A 14,642-nucleotide genomic window follows, 5' to 3' on the forward strand; every position below is an offset into this window, starting at 1 on the left:
TGGTGAGAAAATAAATTACTATAATTTATTTTAATCAGGGTTTGCTTCTCTTGTACATACAAAAACACAACACATTCAAACTCATACAGTCCTATAAAAATATCTAGCATTTGATATATTGTCCAATAGCAAATGACATGCAAAACACTTTGTAAAGCTAACCAAATGAAATACTGCATGTTAAAGTTCTGATTAAACAACGACACACACGACCCAAGCATAGAGTTTCTTCTTACGTCTTCTTGGGATGCCAGTGGGACCCAGCATAGACTCTCTTGATGGAGGAAGGTCATTGGTTAATTAAATAAAGAAACTGCTTGCCCTGATAGGTTAAAACATAGGTGGGAGGAGTAAACAGAACAGGATGCTGGGAGGAAGAGGAAGTGAGCTCAGACTCAACAGCTCTGCTCTGGAGCAGAGACGCCATGCTCAGCTTTCCCGGGTAGACGAGATAGCTCTGCGCTCAGAGACACATGTGAAGAAGCTCCGACCCAGGATGGACATAGGCTAGAATCTTCCAGGTAAGCGCACCTTGAGGTGCTTACAAACATTATTAGAAATGGGCTAGTCCACGTGCAAGAGTTAGCCGAGAAGAGGCTAGATATAATGGGCAAGCAGTGTTTAAAGGAATACAGTGTCCGGGTAATTATTTCAGTGCATAAGCTAGCAGGCAGCCAGGGTGCTGGGGACGCAGCCCCGCCGCTCCTATTTCAACACTCTCTCCCCTGTTATAAGAGCTGGGCAGAGCACTGGTACAGTGAAGATAAAACCTTTGTAAAACACAGGGCTCTGAGCTCAGACATAACGGTTTGAAGGTGAACAGAAGTCACTGTTCCTGCCAGCTCAGTGAGGTAGTGTTGGCAAGGTCTATGGAACTCTCAGCTTTGTAATATGTTAGTATTTATACTTTCTGTGAGAAGTAGCTGGTTAAGTCTATGTAGTTGACAACCCAGATGTTTTTTTTCTTTTGTCGGAGTAAGCTTAACTGGCCAGCACAGAGACGGTTGTAAGGTTACATATCAGTGCATTACACAATCATGCCACTGGGATAGATGTCTATCCAAAACTAAGCATTATTAAAACCAGGGAATATCAGTGGGACAATAAAATGAATAGGGTGTAAGCATGTTGAGATTGAGCTATCAAGTACTTGAGTGACATTAGTGACAAGACATCTAACGGGAAGTTTGAAATGTATTCTAGTATGAGAAAGATTTAAAGAGAGAATAGAGATCAATGCCAACATTCCTACATAGGATTCATCTGTTTTAGAACCTTTTAAATATATCTCAGCTTTGTCACATGTAACACCCCACCTTCTTTATCTTGAAGAAAATTTGAAGGGGTTAGAGATATTGCTTCATGGATTATAGCTCTTGATATACATCCATGAAGACTTGCAATCCCAGCAGCCTTGTAATACAGCAGGCATGGTCTCATAGGAACCTGCAATCCCAGCATCCTTATAATAAGATGGGCATGGTCCCATAGGCACCTGCAATCCTAGCATCCTTGTAATAAGATGGGCATGGTCTCATGGGCACCTACAATCCCAACATCCTTGTAACAAGCTGGGCGTGGCCTCATAGGCACCTGCAATCCCAGTATCCTTGTAATATGTGCTGGGCGTGGTCTCATAGGCACCTGCAATCCTAGCACTGAGGAAATCCAAGAGAAGTGGATAGCTGCAGCTTGCTGGCTGCCATATGCATAGCCAAATTCAAGCTCCAGATTCAGGAAGAAACCCTGCTTCAAGGAATAAAGTCAAGAGTGATAGATGAGGACACCAGACACCCTCCTCAAAACTCTGCACACAGTTATGGGCACCTGTGCATACATGCACACACCACACACACAGAGATACAAATCTTAAATTTTGTGCTCTTGAAAAAAAGATTTTGAAACTTTAAAAAGGTGTGAAATAATCAAGGAGAAATGTTATATCTTACAAAAAGATTGTCTCCATTTACCAATGCTGTAGGAAGTGAGAGGCAGTAATAATTTAAAGATTAGATGCATTTTCATACCTGGTCTTGGTATGGATTTGTCTCATTGGAGTACTCTTGAAAATTCTAGAACTGGACTTACACAGCAGCAAACTATGCCACAGAAGCTAATTTTTTTTTCAGGGATAAAAAGACATCTAAGGTATCTGGCATAAATTTCTTATTTACAAATTTAAAAAACAGAAATTGACTTGAATCAATATGAATGTTTGCTCTAAGCTCACACAGGAAGTTAATGGGGACAGGTAGGCTTGAGGTCCTCTGGATTGCATGGCTGTGTATGTCCCATCTTCACCATTGGTGTGGTATTGACCATAAGTATGTTCTTTGTTTTCTTTTTGTTTCTACTTATTTTATATTAACTGAGAAAGTTGTATTTATGTATTTCAATATTCATGTATATGTAGTATGTATTTAGGCATATATATAAAACATATGTGTTACATAGCATATATACATATATATATCAGTCATTTAAAAAAGAGACTATGTTGAGAGAGAGCAAGCAAAATGTATAGAAATAATTGGAAGGAGAAGAGGAAAGGGAGAAAATTATATAATCACAATTTCAAAAAACAAAAAAATTATAGAAATAAATATACATGATTTTCAAAGCATTCTACTATTTTAATAGTATGACAGCAACTCTCTTATTCAATGTAATCAAGGAAGGTCACCAAAATGTCAGTGGATTAGAAATTCGACTCATTCAAACATAAAAACACTAAGTGCTTTTTTCAACCAAAATATACATCTTCATAAATGAATTTACATGTAGGGTAAAGGCTTTTTCTCTGAGCTTGTTCCCCCTGACTGGGCTTTCATTCATCTTTCTACAACCACTCACCTGTAGGGATGGCCCCCTTTGAACCAGAGGGGACAGACTGAAGACTACTAAAAGTCAGTGTAAGTCCAGGATTCTTTCTGCGTCTCATAGATCTCAAATCTGTAGACATTGACTCACAGTTTCTTACAAACAATAAAATTATATAACACGTATAGTTTATTTTTTTATTGAACTCTACATTTTTCTCTGCTCCCCTCCCTGCCTCTCCTCTCCCCTTCAACCCTCTCCCAAGGTCCCCATGCTCCCAATTTACTCAGGAGATCTTGTCTTTTGCACGTATAGTTTATAAGTAATAGATATTTATTTTGCATGGTTCTGAGGGATGATAAGCCCAAGGCAAAAGAACTGGGAAGCTCTGTGTCTAGTGTGTGTCCACTTCCAGATTCATAGATGGCATCTTCTATCTGTATGTCAATACGGGAGAAATAAGTTAACTTTTAGGACCTTTTCCTTTTAATAAAATACTGAACAATCATTTCCTCCACCATTGTTGACTGGGATTTCTGTCCTGCCCATTTCCCGCAATCATTAAGTCCCAAAGAAATCACACAGAGGTCTACATTAGTTATAAACTGATTGACCCATTAACTCAGGCTTCTTATTAACTCTTATATTAGCCCATTATTCTTGTCTATGCTAGCCGTGTGACTCAGTACCTTATTCGGTGAGGCAGTCACATCTTGCTTCTTCTGTGACTGGGTCAGGACTGCCAACTAGGACTTCCTTCTTCCCAGAATTCTCCTGTTCTCATTGACCCGCATCTACTTCCTGTCTGGTTGTCCCACCTATACTTCCTGTCTGGCTACTGGACAATCAGCGTTTATTTAAAATATGATTGACATAATACAGACCATTGTCTCACACCACACCATGGTCAAATCCCCTCTCTGAAGCTCCATTTCTTAACAGAATCATGCTGATTGTTAAGCTTCCACAGATGACGATTTTTGAAACCCAGACATCCGCAGAATAGCACACTTGGACTTTGACAATATTCAATTTTTAAATCATGCTAATTCTTTTGATAAATCTTAATTTTTAAATATTTTTATTATATGTACATGTGTGTACATATGTACACATATAAGGGAGTACCCAAAGAACCTCAAAGTGGGCATTGGATTCCCTGGATCCAGAATTACAGGTGGTTGTTAACCATCTAATAAGGATGCTAGGAACCAAACTCCAGTCCTCTGGAAGGGCATTTTGTGTTCATAACAAGTGAGACATCTCTCCAGCCCTTTGACTTAATTTTTATAAGAAAATTATTCTAATACTAAACAGGCAGAGGAGATATGATTATGTAGGTAATTTTCCCAGACCAAGGCTTACCCATTGTATTCCAGAATATGCTGACATATGGTTGACGTGGGAAACTCAACTATATAATTTGTGCTAGTGGAAGGACTGCATTCAAGGCCTCCCAGTAAGAAAAAAAAAGATAGAAAGAAAGGCAGACAGAGAGAAGGAGGGAAGGAGGGTAGGGGGAAGGGAGGGAGGGAACAAAGGAGGAAGGAGGGAGGGAGGGAGGGAGGGAGGGAGGGAGGGAGGGAGGGAGGGAGGGAGGGAAGGAAGGAAGGAAAAGAGTGGGTAAGGGAAGATTATTCTGTGAAAGTTTTATTTCATCAAATTCTGTTCAACTTAATGAAAGCACGTAACTGAATTAATAGCAAGAGCTGGGTTAATCATGTTGGGTTCAAATAACCCTGACTTTCAATATGATGAAACTTGGACTTGCAGAAGCAAAAGTGATCATGTTCCTGAAGAGCTGTCAGTGTGTCAGCTTGTTCCTGGACTTGTCAATGATCCCTGAACATGCCAGTGCAATTTACTGATAGAGTTGAAAAACCTGTAATCACTTCAATTCAAGTGGTCAAAAAAGTTCTACTGAAAGCCCACAGAACAATGCCAACACACTTATTAAAAAACACCACGAAGAAGGTAGCCATTGATACCCAACCTAAGAATTCAACTCCTCCTGAAATCTTGTCAGAAAATAGACATTTGTAAATAAAAGGGACCTTTTTTGTCTATTTTTTGTATTGACACTAATAGTTAACATTTATTTCCTATTAACTAAAATTAATAAAACTGCAAATGATTAAATTAAATACTGTATTAAATATTAAGAGATATATTCTGGACTTATATGAAATACAATCTCTATCATATGAAAAGAAATCCTTTTTACTTTCAGTGATAAATCTATTAAATCAAATGAGACATTGAACATTTTGTTATGAAATGGGCTTTGTGTTAAGTGATTTTTATTACTATACTAGCTAAACATTCTGAGCACATGCAGAGTGAGCTAATCTAAACTGTGGTGGTTGTGTTGGTCAGGAAGATTAAAGACAGCTTCAACATACTATATTTTGAACTTATAATGAGTTCATTGGCCATAACTGACCTAATCATAGGTTGGGAGTTCAGGAAGTACCTGTGCTCAGAGGACAGATGGTCCTGGATCTCCCAACCCAATTTTATTTGGCGCTATATGCCTTTCTAGTAGATATAAAGATTTATTTTTGCATATATGAAGTAATACCTCATTATCTATTTTTTAGCTGTCTCTTTTCCCTTATCTCTTTCTTTTGAAAATAGATATTTTTCTCATATAATATATCCTGTTTATAGTTTCCCCTTTCTCTACTCATCCCAGTTCCTCCCCACCCCCTCTCTCAGCCAGATCCAACTCCCTTCTGTCTCCAATTAGGAAACAAGCAGGCTCCTAAGGGATAATAATTCAATGTAATACAATACAACATGATAAAAAAAGCAAACTTAACACATGAGAATTGGGAAAAACAAACAAACTGAATGAAAAGAGCCCAAGAGAAGACACAAGGAAAAGAGATGAACTTGTTTGCACACTCAAGAATCCTATAGAACACTAAACTGGAAGTCATAATATATATGCAAAGGATGTGTATGGTAAAAAGAGGAAAGGAAAATATAGGAATAAAATAAAAATAATAGGATAAAATTAAAAAAACAAAACTGTATTAGGGTATCTCTTGCTGTGAAGAGACACCATGATCATGACAACTCTTACAAGGGAAAATAATTGGTGCTGGTTTCCAGTTTTGGAGGTTTAGTCCATTATCATCATGGCAGGAAATATAGTAACCTTTAGGCACATATGGTGCTGGAGAAGTAGATGAGAGTTATGCAAAATGATCTGCAGGCAGCAATGAGTGAACTGATACACTGGGAATGGCTTGAGCATTTATAACCTCAAAATCCGCCTCCACAGTGTCACACCTCCTCCAACAAGGACCCACCTCCTAAGAGTGCCAGTCCCCATGGTCCAAGCATCCAAACAGATGAGTCAAACAAGGGGCCAAAGCTACTCAAACCACCACAGTTAGTCCAATTTCAAAGTTCCTGCAATCTCTCAGAGTCTCAACAATGTTTAATAGTCCAAAGTTCAAAGTCTCTTCTGAGATTCATGCAATAGCCTAACTGTAATCCCATCTAAAATCAAAATTTAAAAAGTAGATCACATACTTCAAACATATAATGGCACAGAATATACATTACCATTCCAAAATGGAGGAAAGGGAGGATAGTGAAGAAATACTGGACCACACCAACTTCTGTCTTAGTTAGGGTTTCTATTGCTTTGAAGAGACAGCATGATCACAGCAAATCTTCTAAAGGAAAGCATTAATTGGTACTGGCTTACAGCACCATGCAGAAAGGGAGAGTGCTGAAGAAGGAGCTGGAGATCTACATCTTAATTTTCAGACAACAGAGAATGAACTGATACACTGGGTGTGACTTGAGCATATATGAACTCAAAGCTCACCTCACAGTGACACACTTCCTCTAACAAGGTCACACCTACTCCAACAAAAACAAACCTCTGAAAACGTCACACCTACTCCATCAAGGACACACTTCTTAATAGTGTTCCAGTCCCTATGGGCCAAGAATTCAAATACATGAGTCTATGGTGACCATATCTATTCAAATCATCACAAAAATTAAAATAGGAAAAGCTGTGATGTATCTTTATAAGGAAAAAAATCCCCAAAGATGCCAGTGAGTTTGTAGAGAAATCTTTTTTATTTAATAACTGATTTCTAATTTTTAGCAAATCAAGTTTAAAAAACCAAATGCTGTATTATTCTAAGGTGAACAGTCCCACAACATTTTAATATCATTTTTGAAATTTTGAATGCATCTTTAAGGTCCCTGACATCTTGTAATTGCAGTGTACCAGATGGTGGTCAGAGCACAATGACACTGTCTGCACATTTGTCCCCCTGAGGTACCTACATCAAAATTCAGAAGTGACAGCAACTTGAAAATGGATTGCAGAATCAATAGCACATTGCTCTTTTGAGGAATGTGCTATCATATGTGCTCTGCATGTCACAGAAGGTACTTCTGTGTGGGAATACACATGCATAGGCAGCTTAGAAGTAATATATGAGACTCCGAACTTCCAAACCTTTGCCAGTACATTTTACTCATATTTTGGCTTTTAATGATACACAGGAATGATGTGTGTTTAAAAATCATATCTCCAATCTAAAACCTATGTATCCATTTTAAGAACTTATTTTCACCTGTTTAATACATTATTGTAAATCTTACCAATGAGAAATGGGCAATAGCTGCTGGTAGTAGTGGTGCACACCTTTAATCCCAACACTTGTGAGGCAGAAACAGGCAGAAATCTGTGAGTTTGAGGCCAGCTCGGGCTATAGAGTAAGTTCCAAGACAGGCTCCAAAGCTACAGAGAAGCCTTTTCTTGGAAAAACAAACAGACAAGCAATAAAAAAAGAAAGAAAAAAAGAAGAAAGAAAATATAGAAATGGAAAGATAACTATTGTACTGCTATATATATGATCAAATGAGATGTACTCATTAAAATGTTACATACACTCCTATATCTATGACAGTATCATTCATAATGCATAACCCACAGAATCAAACAAGGTATTCATCAATGAATGATAAACAGGGAAAGTCCAGCATATATGCAAAATCAAATATTATTCTACCGTGAAAATACAAAATTCTGACATTGTCAGCAACATGGATAGAAATGGAAGCCATTGTTTAGGGAAACAAGTCAGAAGACATTGTAAAGCAAACAATACAGATCCTCACTTGACTCTGGAAATAGGTAGTTGGCCTCAAAGAAGAAAAGAATGAGATAATAGATGCTATCAAAGACAGGGAGGTAGAAGAATTGGAAGAAGTAAGGTAAGAGGCCCCAAAGCAGAGGTGGCAACAAAGGATTAGCTCTTGTTTTTCATGACACAATACGGTAACTATTGACCACAGCACCTGTATACTTCAAAATGACTAAAGAATACGAACGTTCCCAATACATAAAAATGATTTAAGTTTGAGGAAACAGAAACCCTATAGCCTTGATATGATCATCACACATATATACGTATCTATTTTTATATTGTACTTCATTAAGATTTACAGATAGTATTGCAAACAAAGTTTGAGGTAAGGAATACAGTACTGGAGAAATTTAAAAACCACTATGGTCAGTATATGAAAAAGGGCTCTTTCACTTAACTAGCACCATGATTTCTAACAGCGAAAGAATAATTGGCTCTAAACAGTGCTCCTGTAATGAATAAGCCTATACAGCAACTATGTTCGGAGACTGTCCACACACAGTGCAAGATCCTGATCAAAAGAGCTTCGGAGCCTCAGACCCAGCCAGCTGTCTAGCCCCCTGGTGAAGATGGATTTCTGTTTGGACTAAAGTTCACTTCATGATATTCAGAATTTTTCTTCACTAAATAATCAAAGTGGAGACACATAAAGTGCATGAAATATATGATTAAAAAGACTCCAGAATAGATCACATGGAGATGAGACTCAAAGAGTTTGAACCAGGCTCCTCATGAACGTGTAGCTAAGGACTGTGCTCTGTATGGCCAAGTAAGATGCCATACAGCATACAGGTGCTATAAGGTAAAAGGTATAACATTAGTGACTAAGTCTCACTTGTTTAAATGTTAATACCTTGGATAGTCTCCAGAAAAGAAACACTGCTTTTCAAAGAGTGATGCCTGATTCAAGACACAGACAGCAAAGCCAGATGCAGGAGCTTAACAAAATCTACAAGAAGATAGAGTTCAGAAGTTCAGTTCCATCAAATTACAAGGTCTGGAAAATGCTTTGGTTGTCCAGACATCTCCCTAACAAAAACTATACCTAAGGCTAAAGTTATAGAAGATAGGGATAACAGAACGACATACAAATAGTTTTCAAATAAACCCAGTAATCTTCAGAGGCTTTGTAATGCATTATCTAAAAGGATTGCTATATATTCATATCTGTACAAAAACGTGAAAATGTGAGTCATATTCAGTTTTTTTAAAAAAGCCATTTTAAAAAACATACTCCAGATGGTCCATATGTTTAGCAAACAGAGATCTGAAAGAATATATATATCTTCAGAAAAGTATGTTCTAGAAAGGGAAGAAATGGGAAAGGAAGGAAAGGGGAGGAAGGAGAGGGGAGGGGAGAAGGGAAGGGAAGAAGTGAAGAGAAGGAAAGGGAAGGGAAGAGAAAGAAAGGGGAGAAGAAAAGAGAAAGAAAGAGAAGAAGGGAAGGGATGGGTGGTTGTAATAAAACAGAACAATGAATTGCACAGCATATGCAATGTTGCTGTGAGATAATGCTCTTATACCCTGTAAAGATTTGTCACTTGTATTGGTTTAATAAAATGCTGATTGGCCAGTAGTCAGACAGAAAGTATAGATAAGGCTGGGAAGAGGTAAAGCTCAGCATGGGATAAAACCGGACTCACTGAACATAGCTGACAATGAGGACTGCTGAGAAGTCAAGAACAATGGCACTGGGTTTTGATCCTACTGCACATACTGGCTTTGTGGGAGCCTAGGCTGTTTGGATGTTCACCTTACTAGACCTGGATGGAGGTGGGAGGTCCTTGGACTCCCCACAGGGCAGGGAACCCGATCTGTTCTTCGGGCTGATGAAAGAGGGGGAGTTGATTGGGGGAGAAGGAGGGATATGGGAGGCGGTGGCGGGGAAGAGACAGAAATCTTAAAAAAAAATCTCAGTCTTCAGTTACTACCCAGACAGAAAGGAAGCAAGATGAAAATATTGCACTGGGAAAAGGAACTAATCCACGTAGCTAAACATAGGTAAGTATTATGGGTTCATTTAAGTTGTAAGAGCTTATTAGTAATAAGCCTGACCTAATAGGCCAAACAGTTGATAATTAATATAAGCCTCTGTGTGTTTCTTTGAGACTGAATGGCTACAGGACCAGGAGAGACAGAAATGTCCATCTACACAATGTAACAGAAGTAAAAGATCCTGAATATTGCAGTTGGAAAGAAGCAATTGAAGAGACTGAAGTAGGAAGAAAGGGATAAAGAGAGGGGAAAAGGGAGATAGACAGAAAACATAAATATTTAAAAGGATAAGTGCAGAGGTAAAAGTGCCTTTGTTTTCAGATTATGTGATCACTATATATATATATATATATATACACAAAATTGCTGCATTAATCAATTAATTTATTTAGCTGGGACAGTGATGGCTTGTCCCTTTAATCCCAGCACTCTGGGGGCAGAGGCAGGCAGATCTCTGTGAGTTCGAGGTCAACCTGCCTGGACTACAGAGTGAATCCAAGGACAGCTAGTACCAGGACAGCTAGGACTACACAAAGAAACCCTAACCCAAAATACAAGGAAAAAATTAAATGAGTTATCTAATGGGATAAAAGTTCAATATGCAGAAAATAACTTTTATGCCTACACACAACCAACTAATTTTAAAAGAAAATATTTAAAAGATAAAGATCATTTGTAAGCCATCAAAAATGATATTTTTAAGAATAGGCTCATTTTATAAACTCTACATACTAAAATGACAAAATATCACTGAAAGAAATCTAAGAACACCTAAGCCCAATTAACCAAAGAGAAATATAAGGTTCTTATATTATGTTCATAACCAGAAACCTATTTATTGATATGTCCATTCTCCCTAAATTATCCTGTACAAAATTATAACAGAAATTAACATTTTTCTAACTCTTCTATACCCCCAAAAGGTTTAAAATAGTAAAAATAATTTTGAAATTGAGAAAAGTAAAGTGATAACATCATCTGATTTCTGTCAAAACAATATTAAAAATTTATAAAGGTAGAAAATATATCATGATACAGAGTCCAAAGCCCCTACACACAGTCAAGCAACTTTTAACAGAACCTCTGACATAATTTGTTCAAGAAACATCGTCGTTTCCTCAAAAGAAACTACAGAATATCTATCTTGTCCTCCTGCCTCATTCCAGGCATAAAACTTAACTGGTGGTCTAATACATCTAACTTTATACATGAAAAAAAGAAAACCCCTAGAAGAAAACACAGGAGAGAATCTTTGTAAAGTTGAGATAGACAACGACTATTACAAAAACTGAAAACAGACACAAAAAGTACTAATGAAGAAAGAAGCAAAACTGGGCAGAGAGTTTTATAAAAATTAAAAAGTTTTGACAGGTCTAGGATTAATGAAAAATGAACATAGCCAAATTTTAGACATGTGGAGTCAGAGTATATTATAATATTTCTGATTTGTTAAAATTTAATGTATTTTAATATGCATAGTTCTTTTGTCTGCATGCATGTTGGTATACCACATGTGTGCCTGGTGCCTAAGAAAGTCAGAGAGAGCATAGAATGCCCCAGAGACTAGAATTACAAATTTATGAGACACCATGATGGTACAGTTTCCCAATAAGGCCAGAAACAGGCTTTGAATGCCCTGGCTCTGGAGTTACAGGTAGTTGTGAGCAAACCATCAAGACTGTTAGATATCAAACTTGGATCATCTGAAAGAAAAGAAAGTGCTCTTCACCACTAAGCCATCTCTCTACCTTCCAGATCTGAGTTTAAACATTACATTAAATAGTATTCTTTAAATCAGTGTTTGAGTTTACTGTCATCTCTTATTTGCTTTCTATTGATTTTAATGTAACACCAACCAAAACTAACTTGGGGAAGGAAATGGCTTGTTTAGCTTTGCTCAGTTTGCTTTCTTATGCAACTCAGGATCACCTGCCAAAGGGTCAAAGGGTGGTGCCCTCCCCCCTAACAGTGGACTGAACCCTCTCAAATCAGTCATTAAACAAAAAAGTGGCCCCGCAGACTTACGTACAAACGTGATGGAGCCATTTCCTCCGTTGAGGTTTCCTCTTCCCAGATGTCCTTAGATTGCATCAAGCTGACCAAAAAAAAACAAATAAGGAACTAACCAGCACATCATTCTTTCCAGCTAAAGGAGGCTGGATCCGTAGCTCTGGAATCCGTCTTTTCCAAATCCTGAACTCTGAATCTCCAGTGGAATCCCCTGTCCCTTTCTCAGTTCTTCCTCCATTCACCAGAACCTGAACACTCTACTCTCTAGTCCGCAGCATGGGAGTCAGCAGAATGTGTGGTCAGCAGGGTGGGAACAATGATGGGATCCCCTTGGCTTTGTTCCTCTTCTTAGAAATTATTGCCGTGTTCCAAATCCCAGACACCGTTATCTCACCTGGTTTTTTTTGTTGTAGAATATTATTTTAATGTGTGTTACATTTGTTTATGCAGTGGACCATTTGTTTAAAAATGTAAAGATGTGCTGCTTTTGTTTATGCTGCATTTGTTTAACTCTCTGAAGCTGTGATTCTTTGGCTGTCTAAAACACCTGGTGGTCAAATAAAGAGCTGAACGGCCGGTAGCGAGGCAGAAGAAAGGATGGAGGGGTTGGCAGGAAGAGAGTATAAATAGTAGGAGATATCTGGAAAGGGAGAATGAGTTAGAACAAGGAGAGGGGAGTGTCAGGGGCCAGCCACCCAGCCAGGCATGGAGTAAGAGTGAAAGTAAAAGGTACCGAAATAAGAGAAGAAAAAAATCCCAGAGGCAAAGAGCAGTTGAGATAATTTAAGTTAAGAAAAGCTGATTAGAAACAAACCAAGCTGAGGCTGGGCATTTATAAGCAAGAATAAGCCTCCATGTATGTGGATTTATTTGGAAGTTGAGTGGCACCCCCACCCAAAAAATAAATAAATAAGGAGCAAAGAATAAAAAAAACCTATTTTGTCTAATGTTCCAGTTGCTTGTGAAAGATAGATAATTCTGATCCATGGAGCTGAAAGCCAAATCACTTGCAAGAGCATTTTCATCTCTAGTGTTTGCATCTTTAAAGCTAGGTGAATGTGACAAGAATTTCATGTGCCTTGGTTAATAGCAATTTAAAAGAGATGGCTATGGAAACATCCTCTTGGTATTATATGATTTAATCTGTATTAACATTTTGCAGGTGGCCTGGAGACCAGTTTCCTTTGGTTTTGTTGATGCTGCTTTAAAAAGAAAGTCTGAAATGTTTGGTAATGACTTATAAGATTTTTATGTGAATTGCACTGAGCTGAAGTTAAGTACAGTGTTCAAGTGTGTGACTCAGATGGTAATACAGTTTATAACTAAAGATCCTCAATGTTTTTGGATCCCTTGAGTGATAATAACAGTATTTCTATCCCATGGAATTATGAAGGCACATTCTCTGTGCATAAGGGAAACTAGAGAACATTTAAGGGAGCCAATTTCCTTTTTAAAATGGCAACAGCAACCTTGAAAGACAGTTAATCATTAGTTTCTAGTCCAGGAAAAAAGCAGCATGGTCTAGGCTCAGAGAAAGACAGTCAGTAGTCCTTGGAGTCTAAAGGGATGTTCAAGAGCATGGCAATGCAGTGCGCCAAGAAAGACTGTCTAGAGTCCAGAAGGCGGGGGTAGCATCTTTGCACATGCTCATATGTGAGCATGCACAATTCACATTCACCTTTGTTGGTATACAAAAACAATTGCCTCCCCCCCATTAGTGGGGGCTTGTTGCTTTCTAGAGGAAGAAATCACTGTCTTTCTGTTGTGGTCAGAGTCTACGTTCTTCAGGAGAAAGCAATAATTGTAAAACAAATCAGAAAATAAAGAATTTATACTCATTAACTATTTCCAAAGCGACAATAAGCATTGTTTAGATTAATTTTGATTAAGATAATTGTCTTTTTACTTTCCCTTATAGAGCATATAGAAAAATCTTTAGTATATCCTAACACTGTGTCAACCTATGTTTGCTAAACACCACCATCAAAGAAACTGCTACCAGGCAAAGTATGAGAAGAGGCCCATTCATTAAAACGGTTTCATGTTTGTTTTCTTATCCTTGCTGAGATTGCCAGCCAACCCCAACTGTGATGTGTTTTATGATATAAACACAAGGAGCTAAACAATGACCACCAGTTAATTTCCGTCCCAACACATGACGGAATATATCATGAAATGCAAACACTTGATCTAGGGATCACTGGGTCACGGTTTCTACATCACTCCAAACAGTAGCCTTTTATTTTCTGGAAACTGCTTTAAATTTAGAACAAATGCAGAAACTATTGCCTCTTAGTCACAGGTATTGAAACCGGAAGGCTCTGTGGTAGAATGTAGAGGAAGTTTGGAAGAGACTTACACAAAACTTGCATTGATGAATCAAAGATACATGGCTCACATATTTTTATAGTTATTTTAGTGATACTTTTTTATATGCTTTATGCCAAATATGCTGCTTTTGAAAGAAGTATATGTTTTCTGAAATTAGTTTTAATAACACTTTTATACTTTGAAATTTCCATACATCTATATAATATATATCTATCCACCATTATCTCCTCTCAGCTTTCTACCATCCAAGGCTCCAGGAACTTGGAGAAAGAGGAAGTAGAATGGATGTAAGAGCTGATG

The 14,642-nt window shown here is 37.8% G+C and overlaps 1 long non-coding RNA gene across 2 annotated transcripts in view; it reads left to right on the forward strand.

Moving 5' to 3' along the window:
* Nucleotides 1-416: 416 nt before the first annotated feature.
* The window catches only part of LOC126512650 (uncharacterized), a 54,357-nt gene continuing 40,131 nt past the window's right edge, over nucleotides 417-14,642 (forward strand). Inside the window, exons 1-2 of one of the 2 annotated variants that reach the window (XR_007595113.1) lie at nucleotides 423-521; nucleotides 9,924-10,007. This is a non-coding gene — a long non-coding RNA (uncharacterized lncRNA). Of the gene's footprint in view, nucleotides 522-9,923; nucleotides 10,008-14,642 lie in introns of both variants that reach the window. The other variant, XR_007595114.1, reaches the window with a different exon arrangement.

The sequence above is a fragment of the Alexandromys fortis genome, unplaced genomic scaffold (genome assembly GCF_014885135.2).
Source record: "Alexandromys fortis isolate MF-2015 unplaced genomic scaffold, M_Fortis_MF-2015_v1.1 scaffold_116, whole genome shotgun sequence".
In the NCBI taxonomy this organism is placed as follows: domain Eukaryota; kingdom Metazoa; phylum Chordata; class Mammalia; order Rodentia; family Cricetidae; genus Alexandromys; species Alexandromys fortis.